The following is a 21,776-nucleotide window of genomic DNA, read 5'->3' as shown; positions in this document are numbered from 1 at the left end:
AGAAAACAACACAGAGATATTACCAGCTACCTGTTGATTCTGTCTTTGTCCCATCTACCACAGCACAGACTATAGCCAGCATGTGGTCTGTTAGCTAATACACAGACACCTCTCAGCAAGGCAGAGGGGATGGGGGAACTCCTGCTTAGCAGGGAGTGGTGAAGGGGAGGGTGGGAGCAGCCTGCAGTCTTGCCAGAGCAGCAGCCAGGGAGCAGAGGAGAGGGGCCAGTCTTGCTGTGGAGCAGAGAGCCCTGCCCAGTCCAGAGAGCATGCCGGGATGCTGGAGGTGTCTGGTTTATCTTAAGCCAGCAAGGGGTCTAGGTTTGATCTAGATCAGTTAAGTCTGATGCTACATTCAACCTGGTTTACCTCAAACTGATTTTAGCCACTTTCAAATTGGTTTATGTGCACTGAACATCTGTTCTGTTACAGGTTTAAACCAGTTTCTGATCACTTAAATGGGCAGCAAATGGGCAGACGACAACCTGATGGTGTTTAACACCGAAAAATGCAAGGTTCTCCACCTTGGGAGGAAAAACCTGCAGCACCCTTATAGGCTCGGCAGTGCTACGTTGGATAGCACTACAGAAGAAAGAGACTTGGGGGTCATCATTGACCACAAGATGAACATGAGCCTGCAATGCGATGCTGCGGCCAGTAAAGCGACCAAAACGCTGGCTTGCACATAGATGCTTCTCGAGCAAATCCCAGGACGTCATTCTCCCCTTGTACTCGGCCTTGGTGAGGCTGCAGCTGGAGTACTGCATCCAGTTTTGGGCTCCACAATTCAAAAAGGATGTGGAGAAGCTTGAGAGAGTCCAGAGGAGAGCCATGCGCATGATCAGAGGTCAGGAAAACAGATCTTATGATGACAGGCTGAGAGCCATGGGACTCTTTAGCCTGGAAAAGTGTAGGCTCAGGGGTGATCTGATGGCCACCTACAAGTTTATCAGGGGTGAACACCAGGATCTGGGGGAACGTTTGTTCACCAGAGCGCCCCAAGGGATGACGAGGTCGAACGGTCACAAACTCCTGCAAGACCGTTTCAGGCTGGATATAAGGAAGAATTTCTTTACTGTCCGAGCCCCCAAGGTCTGGAACAGCCTGCCACTGGAAGTGGTTCAAGCACCTACACTGAACACCTTCAAGAGTAAATTGGATGCTTATCTTGCTGAGATCCTATGACCCCAGCTGACTTCCTGCCCTTTGGGCAGGGGGCTGGACTCGATGATCTCCCGAGGTCCTTTCCAGCCCTAATGTCTATGAAATGTATGAAACTGGTTTATGGGTAGTGTCTGTCCCTAGCCCAAGTAACTTGAGCACCAGTTTTTACTTTAAAAAAACCAAATAAACAATGCCCCCCCTCCCCAAACTTCAATGTATATGGCAACTTCCTCCCCTCCCCGCTTTTTTGTGGTGTGAGAGAATTGACTTTTCACACCTTAGTATTATAAAACTCTTGAACGTATTTTGTAGAAGGCTGATGTTGAAGTTAGTTTTTCTTGTGACAACAGAAAATTGCCTTGCCCTTGTCCTCTCTAGAGGGTGTGATGTTTTGAGAGGAACAAACTATCCATTCCAACATCTACTGGTAACTCTTTGTTCTGTGTTCCTTCCAGGTCATGCTGACCATGAGTGGGCATGCTTGATCATACTTAACAATTCTGTCTTTGCCTTGTGTCCCCAGTGGACAGATGCATTTGTGGTTTTGATGCATTATATACCTAATAGCTGCCACATTATGCAAATAGAGTTTTACCTGTACATATGACTTTTTTTCAAGAATATGATTTGTCTTGAATAAATGGTTTGTCTAGGTCTCCTGGATGTAATTGTGTGAAGACTTTTAACTTGTCAATATAGAAGGCTTTGTCCTTTGCAAGTCTCTTCCCTTTTCTCTCTTTATTTGTTCTATTGCTACTGTTGCAGTACTGCTACAACATATTGATAATATTGCAAAGAAGGGGTATTGTGAGGGCAGGCACTTTACTGGGCTGCTATTTGATGCTTTCCGTGAGAGTGTTTCTTCATTCAAAAAGATATCACCATATGTTTTTCTGTGGTTTTTGCAGCTTTATTTAATAGTCTTAGCAATTTTGCCTGCTGATTGAGATTTATCATTTGACGGATGTGATACGGTAGTGACATGATACGACTGAATCTCCTTTCTTAGGAAAACTGCACGTACTGCAAGTAAGCTGGGGTCTGTTGTATGAAATTACAGTTTGAGATGCCATGCAGCTGAAATGCTTCATTGCTTTATGTTGGTTGCTGTGGTAGTGTTTGACAGTTCATCCTGTTCCTGGAAGTCTGAGCAGAAGTCTAATATAATGTGACAGCTTGTGGTATTTGCAGTGAAAAGGTCCATTCCTAATTTGCATTTCATCATGTGAATCACAACTTCTTACTAGGCCTCTAATATCCCTAGTTATGTATGGCGAGGATATTGTGGCACTGACTTTCAAGAGACTAGCTTCTGTTACACCGGAGCCATTCTGTATTCTTGAGAGAATTTTGGTTCCCAGTGATAGGGTACTATGGCTTAATGACATGTATATATGAGCCTGTCTTGCGTGATCTGCTCATCCTGATAGTTCCAGTATATTTGGAAGGCAGACTTCTTCCCTGTCTGGCCATCCTGACAGAATGATAGATGTGAACCCTTGTAAATCTTTCTCATACAACTTGTTCTCAGTCTTTCTAGCCCTGCCTTGAAACTGGCATATAACTGGCTCAGTTGATGCTTTCTATGTCTCCCTGTGTCTTTTGTATGTCTGTCAAGTTGAAGGGCTTGTATTTTTGTTCAGTTGCTGTATTTTCTTACTGCCCTGGATAAGAAGGCAGTGATGTCCATCTCAGTTCCTTTATCATAAGATCCAGTTAATTTCAGACACCAGCCCCCAGTTTTCTTGCAGTATGTGCAGTTTTCCTGAGGGGGCATATTCAGTCTACATCAGTATTTCCCAAATGTTTCATATTGTGGTGTGCTTCTCTCTCATGCTCAAAAAGAGGAGCCAGGAAAAGTAGTGGTGGCAGCATCAATGCAGTTTGCAGATGTTCAATCCCAGTACAGCCCCCCTACTGGATAGAAACTGAATGCATGCTGCAGCTGGAGAGCAGAAGGCTGGAAGAAGTCAAGGCAGTGTGGGCATGGGAAACCCCCCTCTTGGGGGAGGCAGTGTCAGGCTGAACCAGGGCAGCAATCTCCCTGCTGGGTCATGTGGAGATGCTCTGCTTTGGGCCCTGGGACTGAGGAGGGGAGGGGGGGTAGTGCAGAGTGCCCTTCCCAGGGCACCCTGTGCTGCCCTGGGAAGCTCCAGGGTGCTGATATGGCTGGGGCCAGAAGGAGGGCACAGGGACACCTGTTGGCAATGTCATCCAGTTCTGGGTGTTGCACTTCAGGAAGGATGTGGAGAAGCTCAAGAGAATCCAAAGGAGGGCCACGTGCATGATTAGAGGTCTAGGGAGCAGGTCATATGAAGAGAGGCTGAAAGACTGTTCAGCTTGGAGAGCAGAAGACTCAGAGGTGCCTTGGTGGCAGCTTTTAAGTATATTAGGGGCATACATCAGGGCCTTGGGAGTATCGGTTCACCAAGGGACCCCAGGGGAAGACAAGAAAAAATAGGCACAAACTGACTGATGATTGCTTCAGATTGGACATAAGGAAAAACTTCTTTGCAAGTTGAATGCTGAGGGTCTGGAACAGGCTCCCCACAGAGGTGGTATAATCAGTTACCCTGGTAATCTTCAAAAAGTGTCTTGATGCCCACCTTGCTGGGGTCATTTGACCCTAGCAGTCTTTCCTGCCCAAGTGCAGGGGGGCTGGGCCCAGTGATCTTGTAAGGTCCCTTCCAGCCCCTAATATCTTTGAATCTATGAATGGTGTGGCTGGGCCAGGGGCTGTGTGGGAGGGCTCCCAGCTGCCTACAATTGCCTGGACCTGAGAAGGGATGTACTTACCTGGCCAGCATGGGAGCATGGTGTGCATGCAGAGCAGAGCACAGGAGAGCATGGAACTGAGCATCCAGACGTGTGGTGCAGCACAGCAGTGGTGATTTGCAGAGGCTTGATCCTGATGCTGCCACTGTTTCACCCAACCCCCTATTCCCTGGCTGTGGCATGTATCCAGCTTCTAGCCACTGGGGAGCTGTGCTGGAATTGGGTCTCTACAGACTGTGGCCCCTGCCTTTGCCCCAGTGCACCCTTGGGGAATCACTGGCTACATGTCAGAGGCATCACAGCTCAGGTCAGTGCCCCAGGGCAGCGCTGGCTCTTGTTGTCTTGATTGTGGTGGTGCCATCAGCTGCCGCTGAAGAGGTAACTGCTTTTGTGCCCCTACACAAAGGTAGTAATGGGGCCTGCTGCCCCAGTTGTGCAGCTTTTTTAAGCCTTGTGATCATACACCAGGAACAGGGTGTGCAGATATTCTCTAGTGCTGGGAGCTGTTCTGGGAACCCAGTTTATGCAACTCAGAGTGGGCAGAATTGGGGGTTAGGGGGTAGAGGGTCTGATGGGGCGTTTGGCAGGCTTGGGGCAGGGGATTGGTAGGTCTGCAGGAGGGGTGTCCATCGGGGGGCGGGGGGGCAGGAGTCTAAAAGTAGCCCAGTCAGGGTGGGGAGGGGTAAGAAGAGTGCAGCTCTGGGGTTGGGGCCAGTGGCTGGGCTTCCCCAGCCCTGGGGTGCATTGTGAACACATGCGGGTGTGTGCTGGATTGGGTTAAACTGTTTTCAATCTAAGTTAGTTCTTAGATCAGGCCTGACATTTATGGCCCAATTTAAACCCCCTGAACATTTGCACAGGTCGGCATTTTAGATCAATCTAATGCTAATTAGGCTGATCTAAAAGTGATGCCTGTATGTACACTCATAGAATCATAGAAGTAGGGTTGGAAGGGACCTTGTAGATCTTCAAGTCCGACCCCCTGCCTGGGCGGGAGGAAAAAAAACCCCAAAAACCAAAAACTGGACTCAAATGAGTCCAGCCAGGTAGGCATCAATGGCTACCATGCTGCATATGCAACTTATGGGCTCTGTGACTTTAGCAGTGATTCCTGTTTTTTCCTGCTTTGCTGCAGAAGTACCACAGTGCACTTTTTTTGTTGTTGCTCTGAATGAGTTTTCTGTTTTGTTTCCATCTCTGTTGTATCAATAGTTTGTCCAAGGTTAGATATCAGCAGGATCATAAATGCTCTTGTTTTAACTGAAACAGTGGCTTCTCTAATGTCTGCATTACCTGACATTTCAGCCTGAATATTTTTTTCTTGGAATTTTTCTTATAAATTGGATCCATCTCAGTGGCATTCTGCTTGTGTTGCTTTCTAATTTTAATTCAGCTTTGCTTGGTTGAAGTTTTCCTGACCTCCCTTCTGTCTGTCTAACACCTCACACATTCATTGTTGCCCTGTTGTCTATTGGGTTTCAATTTCCTGTTTGTGTATTGCTGCTTTTTCTTTGTATCTGGTGCTGGTCTGAGCTTTACAAACCATTTATTATGTTTTCTTTTGTAGTGTATTCATTACATAAACAGGACAGATTTTGTTCTTTGAGTTAGTGTCTGAATCCTTGATATAGTACATTTTTTCTTTGTTTTTCTTCTAGTACAACTATAGCATGTGGAAATACTGCATTTTTTTCACACTTTTATCCACAGAAACCACAAGTTTTCATTTGTATTTTATCACCTGGGTTTTGTATTTGTTTGCTTTTATGTGTAGATTCATGGCTTCTGTCTGCTACTTTAAAAAAAAAAATATATATATCACCCTGGTTATGATTCTGTATGTGGATATGTTTGTGTTTTGCTACCTTTGCACACATCCATAGCTCTTGACAGAGTTAGTGTGGGCTCTTTGAGTATTCTTGTTTCAGCTCCTGCATCTTTCATTCTTGTTACTAATCTTATTACAGGGATCCTGGCTTTCTCTGTTTAAAAAATCCAAAATACTCAGATTAAACCCCCCCCCAAATCCACATTTTCTGCAATTAAAATGAAATGCTCCTATATATATAGGTATCCATTAAACACAGTACTTTATTGACATCTTTACAATTTTAAAGCAGATTGGAAGCCTACCAGTGCCTCAATCTATAAGAAAATAAATTCTAAATACCTATTTATTTTGGTGTTTGATTTTGGTTTTTTTAATCATGAAAAGGCAGAGCTCCCCCTGCCTCCTTCACTCACCAGGATGTGGGTCCAGCTACAGTTGTGACCTTGCTGCTTTGTGGCACTGAGCAGCTCTGATATGCCAGTGCCTCTCACTCCCTAGCCACAGCCCCCTGAGTCCTGCTGGTGCCCCTCAGTCCTGACCCGCAGCCCCTGTCCACCTCACACTGGCTCTTTTCTGGCAGCAGCTCCCCCCAACATCAGGGTGTGGGTCAAACTGCAGTTGTCCCTCACCCCACTGCTTCATGGTGCCCATGTTATTGCCCCTCACTCTCCTTTAAAGGGGAAAATCTGGATTTTCCTGTAGGGAACGGAAAACCCAGATTCCTGCTGATCTGTCAGGGACAGACATTACACACAAACAGGTTTAAGTGATCAGAAACTGGTTTAAGCCTGTAACAGAACAGATGTTCAGTGCACATAAACCAGTTTGAAAATGGCTGAAACCGGTTTGAGATAAACCTGGTTGAATGTAGTATCAGACTTAACTGATTTGTCTCAAACCATGTTATGCAATGTCTCTGTCTCAGACCCCTTGCTGGCTTATGGTAAACTAGACACCCCCAGCATCCCAGCATGCTCTCTGGCCTGGGCAGGGCTCTCTGCCTGGCCCCTCCTTTCTACTCCCTGGCTGCAATTCCTGCAGAGACTGCAGGCTGCTCCCCTGCACCCCTCACCACTGTCTGCTAAGCAGGAATTCCCCCCCTCCCCTCTGCCTTGCTGAAAGGTATCTGAGTATTAGCTAGCAGGCCACATGCTGGCTATAGTCCATGCTGAATCAACAGGCAGAAACAATAGGTAGCTGGTAATGTCCCTGTGTTGTTTTCTTAATAGGGTGATAAACACTGAGTTAGGGGTGATAAACACTGTTATCAGTTCCCTGCTGGGCTAATCAGACTGTCCTGCTGGGGCCTGGCCATGCACCCCCTACTCCCCCCTTCCACTCCCAGCTCCAGCTCAGTGCTGTGGAAGGAAGGGAGGGCTGCTCTAGTGCCCCTTGGTTTCTAGCCTGAGCCAGTGAAGGCATGTGCCTGCATTTCTGGGATGTCCGTGCAGTTACAAACTGATTTAGCCTAGCCAGGTTAGACTAATCTGCAAAGATTGAGCCAATTCTGGCTCAGGCTTTTTGAATGTCTGTCCCTAGCCAAACAGATCTATTCTTTTATTCTGGATTCTTGACTGCGTTTGTTGAAAAGATACCTCTCTTCCATGTCATGTTTTTCGGGGAGGAATTGAAAATGCTTTTCTAGGTTTTTATGTAGGGTAGGAAGGGACCTCTAGGGTCATGTAGTCCAAGTCTCTGTACAAATGCAGAATGAGCTATTCCTAAGCTTATCCCAGGCAAATGCTCACCTAGTGTGATGTTGATAATCCCCAATGAACAAGATTCCATGACTTTCTTGGGCAGTTTATTCCTTTGTCCTTCTACCAGGAAGTTTTCCCTGAGTTTTCTTTACTTAAATCCATTTGCTACAGTTTAAACCCACTGCTTCATGTCCTGTTTTCCTTGTTTATGGCAGCCTTTCAAATATTTGGAAGCAAAGCTGCTATCATATCCTCCCTCCCTGCCACCACTAACTCTTTCTCTCCAAACTAAACATGCTTACTGATCTAAACTATACCCCTTACACAAAACTGCGTAACTTAGGTCAATTCCGCCTGGCACTTTTTGAATGTCTGTACCTAGCCCCACTTAGTTCTCTCGACCTTTTCTTGAACGGTTTACAGTCCTATCCTTATATAAATCTCTGCCTGGATCCCTCTTCATTTTCTCTACTTTCTCCTTAAAATTAGGACCCCAGACCTGCACACAATATGATCCCATACTTGAGGCCTGTCCAGTGCTACCTTTTGTTTGCGCTGCTGTATTCTGATGCTCTTGGAGTATGCAGCAACCTTTGCCCATTGTAGCTCATAATGCTTGTTTTTTTGCTTTGTTTTTCTTCTTTCGTTTACTTGTTTTATCTAGCCCTTTTCCAACATCATAATTTCCCCATTAAAATCTAAAGAATGTCCGATTGCTAAACACGAGCCCCTTTTATATCCATTTGCTTGGGGTCAGGAATGTGGCATGCAGTCAAAATTATAGTTTTCCTCTTTATTTTCTCTCTCCTCCAATATTCTTAGATTCTGATTTCATGTAGATGCAGGAATGTACTCATTTCTGAAATCATTTTCAGTGTTCAAGCTTAGAAAAGAGAGACAACCAAGGCTGTTTGACGTTCTGGCTTTATTCCCTCTTCCACGTAATCATGCTATAGTGCCTCCTCCCGGGAAGTTATTTATTGTAACAGTGTGAGTTTAATATTGCAAGCAAGCTGAAATATCAGTGATTTCTTTTTTTCCCTCACAAACATTAAAATATCACTTCTGGAATTGCTTTGTGAGACAAACGGTAGGCTTCAAATGTCACTAAGTTCCTCCAAATTAGAGATCATTCTATTTCAACCAGATTTCAGAGAAAGGAATGATACAGCTTACTGATTTTTTGTTTGTTTGTTTTTTTGTTTTGTTTTTTGTTTTTAAGGCAAAAAAATAGAAAAATAACTTTTATTAAGAAGGAAAATACCATCAAGATTTGGACAATTTTTCTGGAACATTAAAGAAATTTGAATGGGAGCCCATCTCCTGATAGTTTATTTGCATGCATTCATATTTAGATATGAATTGCTCTAAAAGCTCCCCAGTACACAGCAAAACTATACTGGGAATAATTGGATAAACTAAATCTGTGAACATTTATGGCTAGAGTTTTAAATTTGGTGCTTATTTTTCTTATTTATTAGACTTTCCCAGCAGCTTATATAGAAGGCTCTTGTTAAATTGACTGAGACTTGGATGGAGTACCTTGATCATTAAAGGATTATATTTATTTGTCTTTGTGACTGGCTGTATAGTAAACCTTATGTTGAAAATGAGGAAACATTCTGATAGTCTGAAAGCTGGAAAAGTCCAATTAGATCTTGAGCTTTGCCTTCTCCTCTGGTGGCATTGCATGATACAATGTGGCTCTTTCTTGCAGCTGATCTGTTATGCATGATCACGCCTCTAGTTAATTAAACTTATCATTTTCAATTAATTTTTTCTCATGGATTCCTCACCCTATTGTTAGTGAGGTCAGCCTTTTTATGAAAAGTGAAGAGACAATGTCAGTGCAATCTTGCAGGAAACACTGAACATCACGAGTGATTTCTAGTAAGAAACCTTCTTTCTTTTATACTATAAAATATCACCTGGGTACCTCACCATTTCTGTGCAAGAGAAAATAAGAGTAATCATAGAATCCTTTTAAAAAAAAAAAAGTGGAAAAGTATCTCAGGAAAAGGAGCACCATTGAAGGCAGGCTCAGTCCTTGTGCTGTATTACCTTTGTGCAATGATCGTGTACCTAACCCCACACATTCATTCAGCATTTTGTCGTTGCTTCTACCTTTTGAAAATAATAGACCCAGATATGTCTTGTTTCCTCTGAGAGAATGTCACGCACGCATATATGTGGATTGCACTGGAAACATGCATGTTTTCATCTTTACTTGGCAGTGTTTGTAGCTCCAGGTGGTCCCACCAGGTGGATTGTCCTGCCATAGGTGACACAAGGCTTTCAGAGTCTGCATCTGTGAGGCATCAGGGACCCTAGTGCAGGAATTTTGGAGAACTACAACAAGGTAGCCATTCACAATTCCATATACACTATGGTTTCTACTTAATTTCATTACAGATTTCCAGGTGTTTCCTGAGTGGGTAAGGGAGACCATTAAAGGTGACAAGAGTGTTTATTTATATCCAGCCCCTGGAACTAGTAAAGAAATAAAGTTCCAGGTGAGGACCTATGCGGTATGATTGTTTTATTTTGAAAGGAATCCTTAACTAGACACCCTATTGTATTTACCCTGGATTTTTTTCAAGGCTTACAGCAATTGGCAGAATTACATCTGTAGGCTTGTGTCTATAACTGTCACTGATATCCTGTTGCTGAGGACATGTGAGTTAGTGATGTCTTACAGGCATTGATTACCTCATCCAGATGCTAGATGATTAAATAGTGTACAGGGAGATCATACTGCTTCAAGCTGAATCATGCCTTCGAGTCTGTTTGCATTCTTCTCTGTGGCAAGGAACTGCTTTGAACTGGCTGTGAATTCTGTGTTTCAGTTTGCATTCTGCCAGAAGGCTGCTCTGGCTTTGTTTTAGTTGTGGCTTCTATTTTACCTGGTTTAGCTCCAGTGTATTTGTTTTCATGGAAATGGGGTTTAGACTCAAGTGTTAGCAGATAAGTCTGACTAGAATTCAAGAGCTGTTGAAGAATTGGCAGAAGCAAGGGCAGATTGCAAACCCAAGCTGGTTGGTGTACAACAGGGCTGTGTAGCTGGTGGCCTGCAGGCCACATGAAGGCTACTAGGTAGGGCCACAGCTGCCCCTCTCTCACTGTCATATGGGTGGTGAGGGAGGGCCCAGGGACCCACGGGCTGCTGGTGGGCAGTGCTGTAGTAAGGCAGTTTGGTGTCTGGGGCAAGCCTGCAGTGGCAACCTGCTCTTGCCCTGCACCTGAGGGTGCACGTAGCAGCAGGAGCTACCCCTGCTTCTCTGTTGCCCCCCGCCCCCTGGACGAGCTGCTTGCAGCTCTGTCCTGTGCCCAGCCCCCCTCCTCTCTCACTGGAGGGCCTTGATCTGCCTCCCTCATCCCCTGCCCTCCAACAACAGACTCACCAGCTGGATGGTGCTCTGCAAGTTGCTGGGCTGGCCGGATGCATGCTGTGGCTACGTGTGTGCATGTGGCGTTTATCGACCACATCAGGCAAAATGTTTTTGAAATATTTGTAACAAAATATCGACTTGTGACTTGCCTGTTGGTGCCCCTTTGCTTCGGCATCCAGGGGGCTGCCCCACTCCTCCCTCCTACCCCCCAATCCCCTCTTGCTCCAGTACGAAGAGCTATGGGCTGGGAGAGGGAGGGGAGGGAGTGCCAGCCCCAGGTGGCTGACCCTGCAGTGTGTGCAGCTCCCCCCCCATACTGAAGCTGGGCAGCCTTACCGGAGAAGGACACAGAATCTGATCTCCCTTACGCCTTGCCTTGATTATACCTAGTTAGAGCAGGAATACATCTTTCCAAGTCAAGAGTACAGAAGTGTTATAGAAGAGATGAAAATTAAGTCCATTTATCTGAAGAATAGAAATAGTTTATGTGGATACCTAATTCCCCTTGCCTTTCAACAGGAGTAAAGTGCCTAGTTCTCTTTAGATATATCTGTACTGAGCAAGGTAGCACCATCTCGAGATATTCCATGTTAGTTCCTGAATTGGAAGCAGGACAGCAGTGTTAGTGTGGTGCAGTGCATGAGTTAATTAAACCTTGCTGCTTAGCGCAGCATAATGGTGTGCACACAGAATGACAATGTTGCAGCTGTATGGCCTTTGATTCAGGAGCTAGCCACATAGAGCCAGTGAGGCATATTTCAGTGTGGAGTTGTCTTGTAGGTGCTTTTAGGTGCATCTACATAAGATCCAGCAATGCTGAAAGGAGATCTGTGAGCACCTGGAGCAGGGCAAGGTGTGGGAGTGTGGTGAGGCTATGCTGACCATGGGTGATGGGGTGGGGAGTGAAGTCCTACCTACCCAGGCTGCTGTCACTGCTGCTACTGCTCAGCATCAACAGCGTCAGCTCTCCTGTTGCCAGGCTTTTTTGCTCCATCATCTGTGTGCCCCACTTGGTCCCTCCCCCACCACCTCATGCATGGTTTCTGGCGAAATCTCCCCCCAGATGCATTGATGGGTGTAGCACTGCATTGTCCAGCTCCTGAAGTGTAGCCACGGGCAGTTCAGAGCTTCACCTGCCATGACAAAGACTCCTGACTCCCCCTCATGTTTGCTGTCTGGGCTGGGTGGGTGCCTTGCCCTGTCATATTTATGCTACTGAGCCCAGTACTAATTATTCAGCGCTGGTAATAGTGCTGATTGGAAAATGAGATTTTTGTTCTTGAAAAATGTCAAGGTTTCCAAGTTGGAGAACCAAGAGAAAGAAACTCACAAATCTTCTGGTATTTTTCCAGCTTTTATTGCAGTTCTAGTAAATGATACTGATCCTGCAGTGAATTCTCATCTTTCATACCTAAAGTTCCCAATATACTTTACAAACTTTACAATTCACTTACATGCTAAATCCATATAAGAATTGCCTTATAGAATATTGAAAAGCAACATCTTTTGGGATGAAACATTAGCAAGTAAAAATACTTTTTCAGCAGAATTGCAGAAATAATGCAAAGAAAGCAATAGTTCTTTGGCCAGTTAAAAGTTGGAGTTAGAATCCCTGTGGTTCATCCTACACACAGACACTTATATTAACACATGTTAAAATATTGATGCAAAATTGCTGAAAAATTGTAACTCCAGCATACATGACAAGTTGCCAAGCATCATTTTATCTCTGCTTCTGGTGTGAAGTCAAGTCAAGTTAATTTGTGCACCAGTGTCTTCTGAGAATAACATACAGCCTTCATTGTGCAGAAGCATGTCTCCTGGCTAAGGAGTCGTTTAGCTTAAATAAATCAATAAACTATGCTAGAGTGTACATAGATGGAAAACTCAGACAAATATGTGGGAAGATAAAGCTTTTCATCTGAGAGATCACAGTCTCAAAAATTATTCAGAATCCTTGCTTTTCTACCCTGTGTCACAATGTAGGTAATAAATGTAATTTAATCATAAAAATGATTCTTTCCATTTTTGCCAAGTAGGTGTAATTTATTGGTGTACAGCTTTATTCCATGTCAGTTATTTCTGTCTTCAGTAGTACTGGAGAAAAAAACATCAAATGCATAATTAAAGTTGTAAAAAGTTACGTGCTCATAATACTTGTCATATACTAGAATGAATGTGAGATGTATCTTTTTGTATGCAACAATTCTTTAATGGATCTTGAATCTGGTGGTTGTGTACCAATATAGCTTTTTATAATCCAACAACAAGTTCCTGTTCGTTTGTACACAAATGTTTTGTAGTGTGTCTGTATCTGTGTGTGTCTGGTTACTAGAGTGGAAACAAAGATTGTAGATAGGTTGCATTATTGTTCGCATTCTAAGTTTCTCTTTTCAGGTGTTTTTATAACTATCCAAAACTTCCAGTTTTTAGGCCAAAATTTTCCAGGTCTCTAGCTGGGAGGAATTTTTTCTATAAGTTTGAACAAAATTTAAGTTTCTACTACTAGGGAGCCAAAAAAAAGTGTGTGTGTGGAGGGGAAATTCCTCTTAAAGTCTTTTAATATTCTTCACAACCAGGAATAGGTTTGAAGTCAGGCTTATCACTGAGATACCTTGGTCCTAGATTTGTCCCTAAATAAGCTTACATCTTGCAAATCAGAGATGGAAAAATCAATAAGCCTGATCTGTTTAGATTGTCTACATGGGCAATCTATATTTACAAAGACATTGGCCAAAGTAAAGATATGACTCCACCTCATGAAAATCCAGTCATAAGATCATTTATTCAGCAGTCTGTTAACAGAAACATGTGATTTTTTTTTTTCCTAGCATTTCTTTCATCAATATACCAAGATATCTTAGGTCAGTCCCCACAGTTCTTCACAGCTCCAGAGAAGATTCCCATGCAGCACAGTTCTTTTGGAAATTGCTTTTCAGTGCTAACGCATTCATTGTATGTTGAATGACAAATTGGAGGGCAAGAAGGGAGGTCTGTGGACATGTGAGTACCAAGAAGTACTGCATTTGTGATTACATGCATATTGTTTAAACAAAAGCAGAATACATTCTAATGACAAGAACAGTAATCTGTGTGTTGATGAAGTGACGTTGATTTAGTACAGATACATAAGCAGATACTAAAATGTAATCAGATTTTATGCAAATCAAACCCCTGGTGCAGGTCTTTAATGACAACTGAAAATAACTTATTTTCTTCCAAGTAACACTTATTTCCAAGTGCGGTATGCTCTCATCAACTAGCCTTGCTTTTGCATTACACAAAAGAGAACCTGTCAACAATGGCACTGAATCATCATGTCTGCTAAGAAGCTACTTGATTCTACCATTACAGTTGGTTAAAAGGTAGTCACTATGATTTATGTGGCTTCCCTTGAAAAGATAACACATTTCTGTTTGGGGAGGGGGGCATGGAATCTGCATGGGAGAGAACAAGTGCAGGATGCACATAATAATGGAAATCTGTGCTAGCCATTAGGTGACCTGGGTAGAAATGTACAAATTGACTGGAAATACTAATTAAAATTACTATTGAGAAACTGAATAACCTTGTTACTGCTGGTTCTTTTCTCTGGCATGTGCACTGAAGCTACGGAGGGTTTGTCCCACATGCAGTGGAGACTGGAGAGTACAACCCAATACAGTCTATTTTAGTTGCGAGTGCTGCAAGGTTGTTTTGAAATTTCACTGGTGATTTTGAAGATGCTGTACTGCTTTTGGGGGAGATGGTCAAAGTAACTCCTGGTAGCAAATGGGTTTTAAGGTTGTTATAAATTATTCCTTCAATAGGAACTGATCATTGATTTCCTTTGTGGAAACTCTATTTGAAAGTGAAGGAAAATAAGCAACACTTCATTTCCAGCATGAAAGCAACAAAAAGGTGGGCGTGCAGGCACAAGGAATCATACCTGAACCAGATTTGCCAAAGAATACAAGCACAGTAATTCTGACTCTCTCCTACCAGTTCTTAGAGCAAATCAAGAGTAACTTCATTGAAATCACAGGGGAAATGCTCATATAAAACCTGTGTAACAAGAATAAGATCTAGTCTACAGGCAGATGAAGTGTATTTAAGAGAACTTAGGAAGTGGTTAGAAAATACATCCATGATGACATTTATGGCCCCACTGAACTCTATCAGGGCACTGCAATAATTAAAAAATCATTTCAGAGGAGCTTTTTATTCCTTGAGTCACAATTACTCTCTTTCAAGAGACTCCTAGACTCAGGCATTATGAAAACGTGACACTTCTATTACTAACTTGATTCCTAACTTATATCTTCAAAGGAGCTGTAAAACTTTTTTCCAAATCATGCAGATAAAAATCAGGAATGAAAAGACTTAGTGAGAATTTTAAATTAAAATAATTAGGCCACAGTGTATGCTTTCAAAAATTCAGCAGCTGTGCCCATACAAGAGAGATCTCCTCATTAACTTGTGTGTCAGGTTTTTCAAATCTAGTATTTAGTTAAACAGTCATTTCCAAATTCACATTATGAATACTGATGACATGAGTTCGCCAGAGTAAAAGAATATGCTTTTCCACCATGAGATTTTTAAGCAATCCAGGGAGTAACATAAAGCTTATTGGGCCAAATTCCGTTCTGCTACATGGACGCAGCTTCCAAGGAAGTCAATGGAAGTTGTATCACGTAACAAAACAGAATGAGCTCCTTTTAAATGTCATGAATAGAGACAAAAGACTACATAATGACTTGTATCCCTTCACAGCAGAGAAGTTGCACTGATTTCAGATGTGAGCTGTGATTTGTAGCAGTAAATAAGGAGCAGAATGGGGACCAATATCTTTTTGGATTGCTTTTCTGATTAAGAAAATACTAGACTTCACCCTCTGCTGCAGCTGAGTGCACAGTTCCACTCAGGCTGAGGCACATGTGACTGGCTTTAAGCCATCTTTGTACTTTTTTGATTTTGTGAGAGCTTGACAAGACAGGCTGAGATGCAACAAATGTGTTCCCCTAGAAATCTCTCAATTCTTCTCTCAGGCCTGAGGAAGGGTACTGTGGTACCTGAAAGCTTGTCTATGTACATACCAACCATACAGTTGGTTCAATAAAAGATGTCACCCACAAGAACTCTTGCCTTTAGCATTGATATTTTTATATAAACGGAAGTGATGATCTCTTTCCCAAACCGTTGCACCACTGTACTAGAATACATTCATTCTTAGCAAATACCTTTATTTCCTTGATTGAAACAACAACAAAAGGTAAACCTAGGAAATATGTGATACTGTGATGTACTATTACATGTACCTACATGTATGGTTTAATAGGGCATTTCAAATATGAATGAGCTGACATCATCTAATAAAATCCATTCTTGTGTCTGTGTTCTTAATCTAGATTTCACATTTTCAATACAGAAACATATGACAGAAAATAGTAAACTAAACAAAAATGGAATAGTTGTCTCTGTCAAGAAATGTAAGACTTACTTAAAGGACAATTGAGAGAGACTGCAAGGGGAATACATTTATTGCATCTGATCCTGTATTGTCAAACTCTAGAGGTCCATTAAGGTTGAGTATGGGCTTTTATTGGTCTGCTGTTGTAAAAGAAGGAAGGACTTCTTAGTCATTATGATGAATCAAGATTTCTGGGTTGTGTTTCCAGCTTTGTTACTGATGCCCTGGATTATTTTGAGAAAATCTTTGATGGTATCTGTGCTTCATTTATGAGGTGGGAATTATAGTGCTATATCTCACAGGGGTGCAGTCAGGCTCAATTCATGTTGTAAAGCCTATTCTAAATCAATGGCTTAAAGTTAATTGCAAAGTATGATTAGCTATAACAGATATTAAAAAGGCTCTTTTTCTTGCCTGAAGAACTCAAACCTCCTACCTTTTTACTGTATCCTTTCACCCTTGATACTGGTAGACATTTTCTCAAATCTTTGCAGTAGATGATATCACAAGGTATTTTGTGATGTTTAGTCTTCACATCATAGGAGCTTGGGAACTGAACCCTGAAGTTTTCTAGGTTTCCTAAGAGTCTCAATTTCTTATCTACTTAAGTCCATCAAAGCATGGTGTTGTAAGACAGCTGTTCTGAGGATTTTTCTCACATAAAGCTATTCAGGCCTAGACACTCTTTTAGCTAGGAACATTTTAAAGTTTAATAATCTATATTTTAGCCACAACAGTGATATATGTCTTGTCATTTATGACTTCCATCCCTAGCATTGGAGCACTTCATGTATATCAGTGGATTCATCTTCAAAAGGAGCCCCATTGTAGTAGTAATATCCACATTTTACAGATAGGGAATTGAATGAAAAAGACACCAAGGGCATAATTCAAGCAACATCAGGAATATAAGCAACCAGGGCATAAGTAAGGAATTGAACCCAGATCTCTAGAGCTTTAGTTGAGTGCCATAACAGCTGTAAGTTTTTAATTTTTTGTTTTAAAGCTGTAATGGCTTCTGTGAGTTTTAAATTGTCTGTGCAGTAGTAATCACTAATCCTGACTTCAAATATTTTTGGCATTCCTTCATCTTCATGAATGTGTTAATTGTGTGAGCATGTTTTTCTGAATCATTGATGTTGTGTGCCATAGGCTGGCACAAAATTGATGAGGTGTCAGAGCTCTTTCTTTTTAAGCCAGTGGAAGCTTAGTGGAGTGGCCATGCTGGGCTGAATGCACCTGATCCTTGCTGATTGTGGATGCTGTGCAGTACAAGACTTTGCTAGTATTTGGATGAGAGACTTTCTTGGAATTCCAAGTGCTGTAGGTAGCAAGTTAAAGAGCCAGGGCTGACTATCTGGTCAATACTAGTTCATAGGAACCAAATGAGAAGCAAGATGTCATTTGTTCCCATTGTCGCTACTGAGCTGCTGAATGGAAATGAAAGGGAGAAAGAAATTTAGGTACATCATGGGATACAGGCTTTGGAAACGTCCATTACAGCAAGCTAACATTACTTGACTTTTGAATAAGAACAGGCACGCACAAGCATGGGAAGATGCAGGATTTGTAGAGAGGGGGGTGGTAACAATGACTGAAGCTGCAAGGGGTGCCATCAACCCATTCTCAGCTTCCACCACCACTCACTGGGGTGGACAGACTATATTGTGGGAGCAGCAGCTGGAGACTTCAAATTTCCAAATCAGATGATAATCCTGTCCTCTCACTCTTTGCACCCCACCCCCTTCCCATCTGCACTCAGCAGCACTTCCACCCTTCTCCAATTCTTCCTCCCTATAGCTGCTCCTGCCCTGCTCCAGCCAGGCTGCATGGCGAGCTAGGCTCAGCTGGGGACAGCACAGCAGCAGGGCAAGTTCTCTGTTACTGAGCCTGATCCTGGCTTGGCTTGGCTTGGCAGAGAGGAGGAACTGGTCTGCTGGTGCTGCTGAGCCCAGCTCCCTTCACAGCCAGGCTGGAACAGGACATGAGCGACTCTGGATCTCTAGGCTCTTGGGTCAGCCAGGGCCAGTGGCAGCGGTGGCCAGAGGGAGAGGGGGGAATAGAAGGGATGTGCCACTGAGCGTGGAGGGGAGGAGGAGGGGGGCTGGACTTGTTATTCCCTTTAGGGATTTAAAAAACAAATTGCCCCAGTTGCTGCTTCCGTGGTATGGTTTGAAAGGGGTGTGTATAACTGCACCATCCCAGCCCATGGGCTTTATGTAGTTTTACTCATGAGCATGCTTTTTTGAGTGTTAGCAGACAAATGAGTCCTTAGATTCAAGATTGAGCACTCAACCAGGGATATAATAAAGTAGCTCTCATTAGTGAAAGGTAAATACAGCAGATTGAGGTGGGTTAGCTCTTGGTGTTTGTACATGCAGCTTAAAAGTGGTCTGTCTGGTGGAGTGGGGGTATGCGTGTGTCCCATTCTTCCTGGTCTCACTATATCTCTGTTATTGTTTCCATTTATTTTACTCTATTTTTCAAAGGAGGATGAAAAATAGCCCAGGTTTTGACACTTGCAACTTATTACCAATGCACAAATGCATTTGCATGTGACGTTACACTAATTTAGCTCATCATCTGACCTGTATTAGTGTGTGCTTTATGCTTTACCCTAAGTAGACACATGGATAACCAAGGTGAAAAAGGAAACAGCCTGATTATGTTTGTCTTTTTTTTATACCTCACTGGATGTGGTAGTTGAACTTTCCCCTTGTTACTTGAGACCAAGTATCCATAAATTTAAAGTACAGGCCCTTGAAATTTATCTTTTTCACATTAATTCACATTAATGTGTTGCATATGCCTCAGGCTGCTCCAGTTCACCTTTGTTTTATTAAAGGTGCTTCTAAGGTCAACTACCACTAACTGTACTGTTAAATATTGATTTAGCAATTTGAATTAATGTAATTTTCAGTCTTTCTTCCTTACTTAATGTACAGCAGCACTTCAGTGGCCCAGTCAATAAGATCAATAGCACTCATGCGATGTTCAAGTTAAAGCTGTAGCTGACTTGCTTTTGTCTTCTATTCCCTGTGGAAAGACAGAAGGTTTCTTTTGATGAATGTACGATCCAGGCTTCCTCTGTCAGGTACTGGGAGTGCTTCAGACATTACCTGGGCAAACGAACCTTTTTTAAGCAGAGTGTGACACAGCCCACTGACAGACTCCTTGAAGGATGATTCTTACCAACACTTCTTTCTTTTTTTAAAGAGAAATCAAACAAAAATAAAAACCATCTGCTCTGGTTTATTTCAAGGTCTTTTGAAGTTTGTGTCCAACAGAGGAAGCTTTTGGACACAAGTAAAAGTACTTTGCCATGCTTATGAGGCAACTATCCTAACCTTGGATAGTGCTGAGTGCTTTGGGTCTGGTTTTTAGAAGTATTTAGGTACATGGGTGATTAAATTAAGCTTCCATATAGCTTTTAGGGTGGCTACCAAGCCAACCACCTTTAAAATGTTTGGTTTCACAAAACACCTGGGTAAGGTAGTACTATAGCCAAGACAATATTAGCATACCTATTTTACAGGTATATTAAAAATAAGTAAAACTGAGGGGAAAGGAGGCTAAGAGACTTACCAGTATTCAGACAGCAAACTAATGGCAAACCTGGGAACTGAATGAATGATCCTGAATCAGTTCCTAAGTTGTTCCCCTCTAGACTTATTCACTCACGCTCACATTCACACACTTGAGGACACTGTATTTTTAAAATCAATTTCCACATTATTTCAAGAAGTTACATATACCCTACCCAAGTAGGAGTCAAGATAGAAGGGGAAAAACAGAAAGAATTTAAGAGCTAGCCATTATGATTTGAATGGTTTTAAATCCAAGGTGTATTTAGTAATATAAAACTGACAGTATAATAAGATTTGTGCATTTATTAAAGAAAAGGGCATCAGTATTTCATGTAGAAAGCTCAAGGAAAATTAAATTTCCACTTTTATTTCAATCTGAAAGGAGGGACGCAGATCTGAGTTATCTGTGTGCATTTGTTATTTCCCTCCTATCCCCATCGTTTCCACTGTTGTATTATGGAAATACTGTTGGATGGTTAGCCTGCTGTGGGATCAGAAGCTTCCGATGCTCAGATATCACAAAGATAAGATTACAGAAAACAGCAGGGATAATGCAGCTACTACATCCACATGTTTTACATGCGCGGCAAGCAAAGGGACACATTTTTCTCTTTTGTAGAGCTTAGGGAATGTAATTGGAAAACAATAGTTTAAACTTGGAAAGAAGAACTAAATTAACTGGAACAAACATAGTAAACAGAATCAAGCCTTTTGTAGTACTTCCAGCTTATACAATGAAGTACAGGATCAATAATGAAAGCCACATGCATTTCTGCTGCGTCTTTCTGTTATTGAAGATGTATGTTGATAGCATAACTGCTTCAGCTGGTTGTTTTATTCTCTTCCACAAGGGCCTTCTCACAACTGTACTTCACAATATTGTGTGTGTGTATGTGTGTGTATACAGGTGTAGGTATAAAATGAGATGCTCAATAGACAAAAGGAGGTCAGTGCATATGGGCATATATAGTTCAGGCATGCGTAATATACTTGAGGAAGTTTAAAAATCATAACATTAAAATCTAATTTACTGTTTCAACAGTTTACAAATACCTTATGTAGAGATCAAAATCTGAAAACACTTTTTTTCTCAAATAAAGGCATGTGTCTTTGTAGAATGGAAAGCCTCCTTTGCGCTTTCTGTCCATTCTCTTTCATTTTGTAACCTTTTAAAAGCCCTTTTTATTATGCGAAATATAACAGATTAAAAACACCTCAGGAGATCGTTGTTCTGATTCACTTCTTTGCTTATTTGTTTTTTTTTAAACGTTATTCTTAATGAAAACAGGAACCATCTTGTCCTCATGAATAATCTTTCTTCTCTCTTGTACGTTTTCCCCTCTTCCCCCATTGTTCCACAGGCTGACTGGAAGACATGGTGATTAAAAATTCTCATCATGCCCATCTGCCTGTGTGCCCTGTACTTTGTCATTCGGCAGTTGGGTATCAAAGCAGTATCATCAGTGTTCTTTGAAAACTAAGCAGGTTGGACATGCAATTTAGATGAAAAACAATTACGCTGTGTTAGCTTGCTTTTGGCAAGAGTATTAGGGCTCATCTCAGAGATGGGAAACAAAAGCGGCACTTCATCTTCATGAATTTTAAATGAGGGAAAGAGTGTGCGAGAGAGAGAGAGTTGTCTGGCGGGAGCTTCTCCATGTAACCTTTCTCTAACTAGTTCCCTTCTCAATAGAATATGCTCGAGCTTGTGGTACTGGCTGCAGGTGAAATAACATTTATCTCCCTTGAACACAGAAAATGCTAATGACTATCACCAGAATTTCTTTGAGGTCACCTTTTGATAGTCATTAAAAACAAGGCATTGTCTCAGGTTTGGTGGCATAACTGTTAAAAAGCAGTCTGAAGGTATTTTTTTTGTTT

At 42.2% G+C, this 21,776-nt stretch overlaps 1 long non-coding RNA gene across 1 annotated transcript in view; it reads left to right on the top strand.

Annotated features, from left to right (window-relative positions):
• The window catches only part of LOC149868380 (uncharacterized), a 39,656-nt gene extending 25,876 nt beyond the window's left edge, over positions 1–13,780 (top strand). The window contains exon 3 of the long non-coding RNA XR_016441317.1: positions 13,691–13,780. This is a non-coding gene — a long non-coding RNA (uncharacterized LOC149868380). The remainder of the gene's footprint in view (positions 1–13,690) is intronic.
• Positions 13,781–21,776: the final 7,996 nt, after the last annotated feature.

Source organism: Crocodylus siamensis, chromosome 3, assembly GCF_052110815.1.
Source record: "Crocodylus siamensis isolate JL-2025a chromosome 3, ASM5211081v1, whole genome shotgun sequence".
Classification (NCBI taxonomy): Eukaryota; Metazoa; Chordata; order Crocodylia; family Crocodylidae; genus Crocodylus; species Crocodylus siamensis.
Note: the sequence above shows the minus strand (reverse complement) of the source record. Positions and strands in the feature narration are given on the sequence as shown.